Here is a 13,303-nt window from a genome sequence, read left to right on the forward strand (position 1 = left end):
GGATTGAACCATAGCATGTGAAGCGTCTGGAGTAAACCATGGAAAGTTTTGTGGGCCTGATGTGGAAAGGGAGCTGTGGTTTCGGTACATTATGCAAGAGAGCTAGAGACTGAGTTTGAACAAATGTGGCCTTTGTTGTCTTTTCCTAGCGCTACCTTGCGTGCGTGCTGGGGGAGGGGTAGGTGTCATTTCATGTGTGACGGGGTGGCGACGGGAATGAATAAAGGCAGAAAGCATGAATTATGTATATGTGTATATAAATATATGTCTGTGTATGTATATATATGAATACTTTGAAATGTGTATGTATGTATATGTGCATGTGTGGACGTGTATGTATATACATGTGTATGTCGGTGGGTTGTGCCATTTTTTCGTCTGTTTCCTTGCACTACCTCGCTAACGGAGGAGGCAGCGACAGCGTATATTTAGATGATATATATATATATATATATATATATATATATATATATATATATATATATATATATATATATATATATATATATATATATATATATATATATATATATATATATATATATATATATATATATATATATTATCCCTGGGGATAGGGGAGAAAGAATACTTCCCACGTATTCCCTGCGTGTCGTAGAAGGCGACTAAAAGGGACGGGAGCGGGTGGCTGGAAATCCTCCCCTCTCGTTTTTTTTTTTTTTTCTTTCTTTTTTCCAAAAGAAGGAACAGAGAAGGGGCCAGGTGAGGATTTCCCTCTAAGCCCAGTCCTCTGTTGATAACGTTACCTCGCTAATGCGGGAATGGCGACGGAATGAATAAACAGAAAATAATTATGTATATTTATATAATTATATCTGTGTATGTATATATATTATACTTTGAATGTGTATTATTATATGTATGTGTACTTATTATATAATGGTATTGGTTTATTTTTCGTCGTTATTTGACTATCCTAACGAGGAGGCAAGAAGCTATATTAAGATATATATATATATATATATATATATATATATATATATATATATATATATATTATATATATATATATATAATATATATATATAATATTTATTATATATATATAATTTCCTCATACTAATAATATTAATATACATATATATATATATATATATATTATATATTATATTTTATTTTTTTTCTATTTTTTTTTTTTTTTTTTGCTTTGTCGCTGTCTCCCGCGTTTGCGAGGTAGCGCAAGGAAACAGACGAAAGAAATGGCCCAACCCACCCCCATACACATGTATATACATATGTCCACACACGCAAATATACATACCTACACAGCTTTCCATGGTTTACCCCAGATGCTTCACATGCCCTGATTCAATCCACTGACAGCACGTCGACCCCGGTATACCACATCGCTCCAATTCACTCTATTCCTTGCCCTCCTTTCACCCTCCTGCATGTTCAGGCCCCGATCACACAAAATCTTTTTCACTCCATCTTTCCACCTCCAATTTGGTCACCCACTTTTCCTCGTTCCCTCCACCTACGACACATATAGGCTCTTGGTCAATCTTTCCGCACTCATTCTCTCCATGTGACCACTCACTATTATCCCCTTTGCCTTTGTACAGAGGCATTATGCAAGTATTCCGCCAATCCTCAGGCACCTCACCATGAGTCATACATAAATTAAATAACCTTACCAACCAGTCAACAATACAGTCACCCCATTTTTTAATAAATTCCACTGCAGTACCATCCAAACCCGCTGCCTTGCCGGCTTTCATCTTCCGCAAAGCTTTTACTACCTCTTCTCTGTTTACCAAATCATTTTCCTTAACCCTCTCACTTTGCACACCACCTCGACCAAAGCACCCTATGTCTGCCACTCTATCATCAAACGCATTCAACAAACCTTCAAAAATACTCACTCCATCTCCTTCTCACATCACCACTACTTGTCATCACTCCCCATTAGCTCCCTTCACTGAAGTTCCCATTTGTTCCCTTGTCTTACGTACTTTATTTACCTCCTTCCAAAAAATCTTTTTATTCTCCCTAAAATTTAATGATACTCTGTCACCCCAACTCTCATTTGCCCTCTTTTTCACCTCTTGCACCTTTCTCTTGGCCTCCTACCTCTTTTCTTTTATACATCTCCTACTCATTTGCATTATTTCCCAGAAAAAAATTGTCCAAATGCCTCTGTCTTCTCTTTCACTAATAATCTTCTTCATCCCACCACTCACTACCCTTTCTAATCTGCCGACCTCCCACGTTTCTCATGCCACAAGCATCTTTTGCGCAAACCATCACTGCTTCCCTAAATACATCCCATTCCATCTCCACTCCCCTTACGTACTTAGTTCTCACCTTTTCCATTCCGTACTCAGTCTCTCCTGGTAGTTCCTCACACAAGTCTCCTTTCCAAGCTCACTTACTCTCACCACCCTTTTCACCCCAACATTCTCTCTTCTTTTCTGAAAGCATCTACAAATCTTCACCTTCGCCTCCACAAGATAATGATCAGACATCCCTCCAGTTGCACCTCTCAGCACATTAACATCCAAAAGTCTCTCTCTCGCGCGCCTATCAATTAACACGTAATTCAATAACGCTCTCTGGCCATCTCTCCTACTTACATACGTATACTTATGTATATCTCGCTTTTTAAACCAAGTATTCCCAATCATCAGTCCTTTTTCAGCACATAAATCTACAAGCTCTTCACCATTTCCATTTACATCACTGAACACCCCATGTACACCAAACATTCCCTCAACTGCCACATTACTCACCTTTGCATTCAAATCACCCATCACTATAACCCGGTCTCGTGCATCAAAACTACTAGCACACTCACTCAGGCGCTCCCAAAACGCTTGCCTCTCATGATCTTTCTTCTCATGCCCAGGTGCATATGCACCAATTATCACCCATCTCTCTCCATCCACTTTCAGTTTTACCCATATCAATCTAGAGTTTACTTTCTTACACTCCATCACATACTCCCACCACTCCTGTTTCAGGAGTGGTGCTGCTCCTTCCCTTGCTCTTGTCCTCTCACCAACCCCTGACTTTACTCCCAAGACATTCCCAAACCACTCTTCCCCTTTACCCTTGAGCTTCGTTTCACTCAAAGCCAAAACATCCAGGTTCCTTTCCTCATACATACTACCTATCTCTCCTTTTTTCTCATCTTGGTTACATCCACACACATTTAGACACCCAGTCTAAGCGTTCGAGGAGGATGAGCACTCCCCGCGTGACTCCTTCTTCTGTTTCCCCTTTTAGAAAGTTAAAATATAGGGAGGGGAGGGTTTGCAGCCCCCCACTCCCGTCTCCTTTAGTCGCCTTCTACGACACGTTAGGAATGCGTGGGAAGTATTCTTTCTCCCATATCCCATATATATATATATATATATATATATATATATATATATATATATATATATATATATATATATATATATATATATATATATATTTTTTTTTTTTTTTTTTCTTTCTTTCTTTTTTCATTCTATTGCCATTTCCCGCGATAGCGAGGTAGCGTTAAGAACAGAAGACTGGGCCTTGAGGGTTTGAGGAAAATATCCTCACCTGGCCCCCTTCTCTGTTCCTTCTCTTGGAAAAGTAAAAAAAAAAAAGGGGGTGTGAGAATTTCTAGCCACCGCTCCCTTCCCTTTTAGTCGCCTTCTACGACTCGCAGGGAATACGTGGGAAGTAATCTTTCTCCCCAATCCCCAGGGAATATATGTATATATATATATATATATATATATATATATATATATATATATATATATATATATATATATATATATATTAATATATATATATATATATATATATATATATATATATATATATATATATATATATATATATATATATATATATATATATATATATATATATATATGTATATTTATATATATATATGTATATGTATATATATATATATATATATATATATATATATATATATATATATATATATATATATATATATATATATATATATATATATATATATATATATATATATATATATATATATATATACATATATATATATATATATATATATATATATATATATATATATATATATATATATATATATATATATATATATATATATATATATATATATATATATATGTGTGTGTGTGTGTGTGTGTGTGTGTGTGTGTGTGTGTGTGTGAACGACAACTGGTCGCAGGACTGATCCCTGTTGTACACCACTTGTTACGTCTAAACATTCTGAGGTTTGAATATTAATCAAAGTCTTTGTTTCGGCCAGTCATCCAGTTTTCTATCCACTGGCTCCATGTATAACATATGACTTAACTTTTGCCTGAAAGCTGTGATGCAGAACTTTATTGAATTAGTTTTGAAAATCTAGATGTATAAGATCATCTTCTTTAATTTCATCATACATGATGGTTATATCACAACAGAAATCAAGCAGATTTGTCAGCATCGAGTGATTTCGTCGAAAAGCATGCTGAAAATTGTTAAGTGGTGGTTCTCTAGATGGCTTACATATAGTCTTATCTCGAATGATGGTTTCCATAATTTTTCCAACCACAGACGTTTAGCTAATTTCCGGGAATTGATTTATGAGCATATTTCTTAATATCATTGTTTCATATGCAAACTTCCAGTCCTCTGGAACTTATCCTGTAGCAAGTGGCATTGAAAAGATCAGTCAAGAGCTTAACTCATTTCTAGCCTCTTTCATAGTCCTTAGACATGATAAGAAGCGCCTTCTTGCAACTCTCTAGATTACGGAGGATAAGGTCTAGAAAGCAGGAGAGGCAGTTGGTGGTAGATGGGGTCTTCATACTTCTGAACAGTTGAAGGTCTACGGAACTGGCAAGGATTTTGTCAATCCAGTGAAGCTTTAACATTGTATAAGTTAAGCTTGGGATCGCGTTGATGGCAATGGACTGTCTTGTTAACTTTGGTGTTGGGGGGGACGCGAAACCTTCCAGACAGCAGGGCCTTTGACTGATGGAGGGAAGTAATGGTAATGGAGCGGTGGGTTTGGCAAGAACAGTAGAGTTTCATAAGTAGTTCAGTGGATGTAATGGGGTGATTTACCTTGAGGCTTTGTGATTGTCTAATGACTTCAATAACTGTATTGCGATAGGGGTGATAGGACCTGAAGTTAGGCTGGCAGGCGAATGGTGTCAGGCTGGAGAAATCTTTCACTGATGGTGGTGATGTGATTATTTTTAAGATACCTCATGAGACTGGTGATTAGGAAGGATTGTTTTTACCAAACCGCACAACATTTTCATTCTCCCATACCGCTGGCTGAGGTCGGACTCTTTTAGGTGTAGTTTGGTAGATTGATAAGATTTCCTCGCATGGCATATTCCGTGAACAACTTCATACTCAGGACCTTGTAAAGGCTTGTGCAACTGTGGTCAGTGGTTCGGTCTTCTTACTGCATTAGCCTCTTAATTACCTGTGTGATCCAAGACATTTCAACTGGATGTGGTCTTACAGATGAAGCGATGGTAATCTCCCGTGCTGGTGCTGACGTATCGATCCCATTAAGAATGTACTTCATCTTTGCCGAGGACTTCAGTTCATGGATACTGAATAATCCACTGTCTAAAATGACGTATTGCCGATTTGGTAACCAGCATGTATGTCTTGACATATGGGGTGTGGTGTGTGATGGATGGTGGTGGAGTATGTTATACACGGTCTGCGATGTGAGATGGAGTATGTGGCGTGTACTGGCGTGGTTGAGAGGTCTACCACGTCGAGTGTGTTGTGTGGAATGTTTTTTGGGTAGGTTATGTTATATATGATGTGTCGTGTTTGATAGATTGCATGGTTTACGATGGTTGGTGGAGAGGTATGTGCAAGGCGGGTTCTTTGGGGTGTGTGAGGTGTGTGGCTGGGCGTGTAGGATATGCGTTATGTTTACGTGAAGGAGTGTAAAGCATGAGGTCTCTGGTAACTGGAAGGGACTTACGCGATGTGTGGCGGGTGGCGGTGAGATATGGGATGGATGGTGGGTGACTGTGGGAATTGAGTTGTAGGGTGAGACGTACACTACTGATGACTGTACGGGATGCAGGGTGTGCTGGAAGGTGGTAATATGTAAGCTTTGTGGTGAATGGTATGTGTTGGACTGTAAGGTTTATGGAGAATGATGTTAGGTTTGTGTTGTGTGATGTCTTATGATTAGATTTACAATAAGTGTTTTGTGATGAGTGTTTATGAGTGGGATGTATCTTATGTGATGTGTTATGTGATAAGTGTTGATGCATAGGATGTATCTTATGTGATGCGTGTTAATACCTGGAATGTATCTCAAGTGATGGATGTGGTGGGATATGAGATTTACCGCATATGGTAGCAAGTTTTATGGTGTGAGATGTTTGGCGTATACTGAGTGGATGTTAGATGTGCAATGCATGATGTTTGTTGAAAGGGGGGGGGGTGAAGGGTGGCTGATGAACGCCAGAAAAGTGGTAAGGCTTTGGGTGTGTTTTGTTTGGTAGATGGTTGATGTTATAGTGTGTGGTACGTGGCAATTGGAGTGGGCAGGGTTACTCAGGTTTCGGATGTATGTTGTGTCGTATGATTGACAGAGTATGTGGTATGTGGCTTGTGGTGGTCGGTTGTAGAATATTTCGCATGTGGTGGGGAAATGAATGTGTGGTTTGGTTGGGACAAATGGTACAAGGTGAGGCTTGTGTTCGGTGTTTTGTGTGGTTACTATTTGCGTGTTACGGGGGAAAAGTTTTACACTTGTTTTGCCCCGTCTCTTACCCTTGTGTATATGCACCATGTCTTTACTCCCATGTGTGTATTCACACAATGCACACACACACACACACACACACACACACACACACACACACCAGCCAAAGCCGGGTACTCATTGATCGACCAGCCAAGTGGGAAGTAAAACTACCACGCCTAGGATTCGAACCCATGCGGGTCCGATCCCGGAGTTGGCCCATACTGAGTTGTGGTCAGTGACGCTAACTACAGCACCACTGAAGCTCGTGTGTGCGTGTGTGTGTGTGTGTGTGTGTGTGTGTGTGTGTGTGTGTGTGTGTGTGTGTGTGTGGCATATATGATCGATTTGTGGAATGTGGTGGATGACTGGAGGATGTCTGATGTGTGACATATGGCTAGGCATGAAGAATGCGGTCTGTAGTGAAAAGTGATGCATGTGTGTTGCATGGACTGTATGGTTGGTGTTGGTAGTCTGAAAAGCCTAATATTTGATGGGAGGTGCTGGCAGTGTCTGGCATGTCTGGGATGTATGGTGTGGTGGTGCCAACTAGGATGTATGGTGTCTGGTGGTACGGTGCGAAAACTATGAGTTGTGATGACTGATGGTGGTTAGGGTGTTTGTTTATTGGGGGGGAGTGTGGGTTATATGGCGTGGGGTGAAATGTGTAGTAACTTTTTTGTCATATTTTCTGCTTGAATTTCTGCTAATGGAAATGGATGTGGGACAGATCTAGTGGGTATAGTATAGGGAGTGAAGCTGGCATAGAGCAGATGTTGAGTCGTGAGGCTAGTCAGGGGGTGGGGAGGGTAGGTGAGGTGGTGGAGGGATGTTATGAGATAGTTAGGTCGACGTGTTATGGCAAGGGACTATGGAGTAGACATCACTACTCTCTGTGCATTTCTAGGAAAAATCTATGAACGGAAAAAGATATTTTTTCGTGGAGAACAGCTTAAGATGTGTGTGTGTGTGTGTGTGTGTGTGTGTGTGTGTGTGTGTGTGTGTGTGTGTGTGTGTGTGTGTGTTTAGATATCTATCTCCATCCTAGTGTTCACCTGCCGAAGGACTTACAAATTCTCTTTCACTCTCTCTCTCTTTCTTTCTTGTTCTATTTCTTTCTGTCCTCCACTACCGCCATCACCATATCACCACCTGATCACAACAGCAGCGCGGCCTCGGGTCCAGTAGGCCCAAGACAATGCCCACATGACGGGAGCATCTGACACCCTGAAAACGTGATGGCTTATTATGAAAACCCTACACCACTGCTCCTCTTTCTCCCCTCCCTCTCCATCTCTCCTCCCCTCTTTCTTCACCTCCGCGTCAGTGATAACAGATCCTGCTCGTCATCTCCAACACAAGGAAACGTGATAGGCTTAGGGTCATCTTGTTAATTATAGCTCACCACCGCCTGTCGAGTGCCCCTAATCTGCTAAATAGCGAGACTGCTTTGTATCTCCAACACTAATTGCTCAGTCAACACCATAGAGCTTTATTCTTATGTCGTCACTAATGATGTACTTGTTGCCTGCCCTGACTTTGTTAGCGTTTTGCAGAAAGCCGAGCATTTACTTCTCGTGATAAGCTGGTACATTTGTACTAGTGCACTAGGTAAATAAGACCTAAGCCGTATTCATTTTCTGATAAAACTAAAGATGAAAAAAGAGACTACGTCTTGGACGAGGCCTCATGCGTTAGGATTTATCTCTTCAGACGACTCGTCAACCAAGGGAAGGATACTCGAAAGTGGCCAGATGGGTCATTCTCTTAATGTAGGACTATCTGTGAGTAATATCTGCTGGATTATGAGTATTCCTCATAAAATAAAAGCAAAGAAAAAGGATCCGGTGGTTATCCAGGATGGATCTGGAATTTAATTCAACCTCCGATCTCTAACAGATAACCAGATGAAGTTGTTAAGTTGAGACAAGCATGAAATAAGCCTAACCAAGGATGAACTGCTTCGTCTGCTTGAGCCACCGCGTCCAGTTACAGCTTAACAGCAGTCTCGCCAGTCTCTGACATATTCCCGAAAGGTTATTACTCTTTTCTTAGTGATGATCAGAATCTATTATCAAAACCTGACACTCTCAATCACGTATATTTTGATCTTATGGAACAAGCAGCACCATCTTATCCCAATAATTATGTGGATTTTCAGTGGAAAAACTAAATATTAGCAGCAGTAACTTCTTAGGGAAAGAAAATGATGAAAACAGAAAATAAGAAGTTGAAAAAGATTTATGATACAGAAAACAAAGTTTGGGAGAGGATCTAATGAATGTGGAGCTCCCTCCCCGTGTTGTACAAACAGGCTATGACCATCACTTATTCTTTCTTGATCGAACATTATACATATGGGATATCTTTTGTAGCCTCGCCACACCACAGCACAGCAGCACTATACAGGCTGTTTTGTCCACATCTCGTCTTCCATGATGACCTCAGACCACCTGCGACGCCCTCGTCGACCGCGGCCCACTACCCTTCCCTCTAAACACAATAAAAAGCAAGATTTGCTGATCTTTGACGCCTCAGACAAACAAGATGGTTATTAAGTGTGGTCAGGGGATGAGGGATATGAACGGTAAGGGTGAGAGACACCAGGAGCTGAACAGTGAAGGAAAACGAGATAGATAAATGGGAAAGAGTGAAAACAGGAAAACATATTGATTTAGAAGGATGAATTAGGACGAACCTGTCCGTCTGTGAATGGGGGATTATGATGGGGTTCCCATTAGTGATTGGGAGGGGGAGTTGTGTCATGAGGAGGTTCATAATAGGTAGTTGGAGGTACTTAGGGAAGGGTCTGAGCCGGCGGACACGACAGGTGTTTGGTGAGTCACAACAGGTGTGTGTGTGTATGTGTGTGTGTGTGTGTGTGTGTGTGTGTGTGTGTGTGTGTGTGTGTGTGTGTGTGTCTATGTGTGTGTGTGTGTGCGTGTTTGTGTGTCTATGTGTGTGTGTGTGTGTGAGTGTGTGTGTGTGTGTGTCTGTGTGTATGTGTGTGTGTGTGTGTGTGTGTGTGTGTGTGTGTGTGTGTGTGTGTGTGTGTGTGTGTGTGTCGGAAATGCTCTGTGATAGGACACAGCACTAGTGTGGGGAGGATCATAACAAGGTGTGTGTGGTGGGTTACAACTAGTGGGTCTGTTGAGTCACAAGTGTTCGTGTGGTGGATACCATGCGAGTATGTGGTGGGTACCACATGTCGTGGATACCAGGCTTAAGTGTGGTGGGTCACAAGAGTGTATGTGGTGGGTTACAAGTGTTCGTGTGGTGGATACAAGGCGCGTGTGTAGTGGGTACCGACCGTGTGTGTGATGGTTACCAGCGTTTGTTTGCTTGGTACCGAGCGTGTGTGTGGAGGGTTACAAGCATGTGTGAGGTGGGCCACAACAGGTGTGGGTCATTAATGTATAGAGACAAACAGAGGTGACATGTTCGGGTAGCTGGTGTCTGTAAGTTTTCCATGAAATATATCATTGATGATTTCTGATCAAGCCATGATCGTATTTCTCAGCAAGCTCTTGCATTGTCCAGGTTTAGATACATTTCTTGGTTTGAGATAAACAAGCTCAAAACAGTCTTTTGCTACAACGAAAAATCATATGCCCCCAGACATATCATTTGGTACTGAGGAATACTGCTTCCTTGATATCATGATAGTGATGTTCATTCTTGTGTAAACATGGTCTCTTATACATGAGCATTATATATAACTATCTATATATTTCAGTGACAGATGTCAGGCGTTTTGATTTAAAGTCTGACAAGCATCAGGATGTGCCTAAGATTGTATATACGATGGCAAGAATTGATTATATATAAATATGTATGTTGTGGGACTTGTAGGTTATTGACAGCTAAGGTCATGAAGCCAGAATCCGCGCCGTACGTTAAGATGAGGAAGATGAAGGTACAGAAGACACGAGGGAGCAAATATGAATCAAGTTCCTATTAACTGCATTTTTTCCCAAGTACAGTTGCGGTATATTCTGATATTCAGCCTCCTTCTCTTACTCTTATATATCTAACCTGAAGACACGTCATCATATTTTCAAATTACATATATATGATTATCCAAGATGAGAACAATAGATGAGAATAAAGTTTTAATGCATATTTTCAACTGCTTTTTGGGAAATAGGTTAAATGCTCAATGAAATTTACAATTTTCTTGTGTCGTATTTTGCTGGGGAGACTATGGCGCTCCCCCTCGGCCGCCACAGTAATTGTTTGGTCTTGACACCTGGGCGTTAACTGACCGCCATCAAGGACTGCCGGGGACGTTCGGCCACGTGGACCATACCACGTGTTGGTGGCGAGCCACGTAGAAGAGTACCGTATGGGAAATACAGAGTGACACTTGCTGCTTGAACTGTGTGGGAGGGAAGAGGGGACTAGGGAAGAGACTGTGGGATGTTTAGATCGTGGGTTTATGTGGATGTGTGGGGGTGTGTGGTTACTTGGTCGCTCCTGTGTGATGACATGACTACATAATTCTGTGGTCGTTCCTGTGTTTGCTTTTGCATAAAGGTATTTATCTATGACTTGTGACGCTCCCTGTGTATTAGAATATTTGAAGGTACTGACCTATGACTGGGATCTTTTCTCTGTAAGGGTATGGATCTATGACTCCAGGGGTCGTCCCTGTGTGACGGTATGGACATATAATTCTGGGATCGTCTCTGTGAGAGGATACGGACATATGATTTTAGGGTCGTCCTTGTGTGGCGGTATAGACATATGATTCTAGGGTCGTCCCTGTGTGGCGGTATTGACATATGATTCTGGGGTATGAGGATAAGGATCTGTGCTTCTGCCATCGGTCCTGTGTGTGAGGTTGTGAGTCCACAACTGTGAGGCTATGCATCTGTGATTGTTCAGGTGCGTGTATCAAGATGCTTGGGTGTTACTTGGGAACCCCATAATAACTGAGAAGCCAGTAAAATGAGAACGACCTTCATGTCGTCTTACTCGACCTTAGGAACGGCTGTCCAACGCAGTATCAGGTTTTCTGCTTTACTGTCCCCATCTCTGTCTGTATAGATTAGGGAAGTAGGGTCCTGTTTCTGTCCCCTAGCAGATACCCTCCGTTATCTGCCCCTCCCTGTCCTCCCGTGTATTCAGACGAGTCATGATAAACACCAGGTGTGAAGCTCCTTTACGATGGGCGAGCCACCGCCCCTCTCACACTACAAATGTCCCTCCCTACACACCTGCTGTATCACCCCTGTCAAACAAAAGCCTCCAAAATTAACCGAAGCTACTTAGGACGCGTGGCGGTGGTGAGCCCTGGGGAGATGGGTGAGGGTTGTATGAGAGTGGTGGGAGGGAGGTGGTAGGTGGTAGACCAGGGAGACGGGGTGGTGGAGTGGTAGGGCTGGGGCAGGAGGGACCTACGTGTTGTCGGTTGTAGAATGGAAAGGGAGACAGGTTTATACTGGTAGTGTGGCCACGTGGTCTCCTGAGATGTTAGAGTGAACATTGGTGTCCTGAGATGCTGGAGTGGACACCTGTGTTCTGAGATGTTGGAGAGGACACTCTAGTGTCATGAGATGTTGGAGAGGGACAATGGCGTCCTGAGATTTTAGAGGAATACGTGTTATACTGACATGTAGGAGTGGACACGTGATGTCGTGAGATGGAGTGGACACTGTCTGTTGTCATGAGATGTTGGAGAGGACCCTGGGTGTCATGAAATGTTCGAAAGGACACTAGTGTCAGGAGATATTGAAGAGGACACTGGTGTCCTGAGATGTTACAATGAACACAGATGTCCTCATATGTTGGAGAGGTCACGTGGTTTACTGAAATGTGGGAGTGGACACGTGGTGTACTTGACGTGTGGTAATGGACCCGAGTTGTTCTGAGATATGGAAGTGGATACTTGGAATCCTGAAATGTGGTAGTGGACACGTATTGTTCTGAGATACGACTGTGACCAGGCGGTCAAATCTATTGAAGTATGCACGTGGAATACGTGTGCAGACGTGTGGAAATGTCCACGTGAAGTGCTTGGTCTACTAACATGTGGAGGGAGCTCCACGAGTGCGAAGCTCTCTCCTAATACTGAACAAAAACGTCATATCAAATAGCAATTACATAGTGTGTGATGCCACTTGACTTACCTGTGAACAGACAGAAAAATGAAACATGATTAAGGGGAAAAGCAAAAAGAGGCTCACCAAGTAAAAGCAACATGTATCATTTGTTTCATGTGATATTATTCAAATGGAAATGATGAATGATTCAACAGACAGATGATATCAAAACAATATAACAGAAGTAAAACAAAGGAACTATATGCAAGGAGTTGAGTAGTGTGATTGATCGAAATGGAAACTTTACACTCAGTACAATGATACACAGCCTAATTCAAAATGATGTGAATTGGATCCCAACTATGACAAACAAAAGATATCTTAACCAGAAGGTCAAAGAGAGAATGATTTCATCATCTCACGTGTCACAACCAACGACCGGATATCCCTTGTGAGATCCTATTGCCGGGAAGCCGCTCGAAACCGAGTGACTACAGTAGCCTACACTGACGGATATATATATATTTAT

The sequence above is a fragment of the Panulirus ornatus genome, chromosome 13 (assembly GCF_036320965.1).
Source record: "Panulirus ornatus isolate Po-2019 chromosome 13, ASM3632096v1, whole genome shotgun sequence".
Taxonomy (NCBI): Eukaryota; Metazoa; Arthropoda; class Malacostraca; order Decapoda; family Palinuridae; genus Panulirus; species Panulirus ornatus.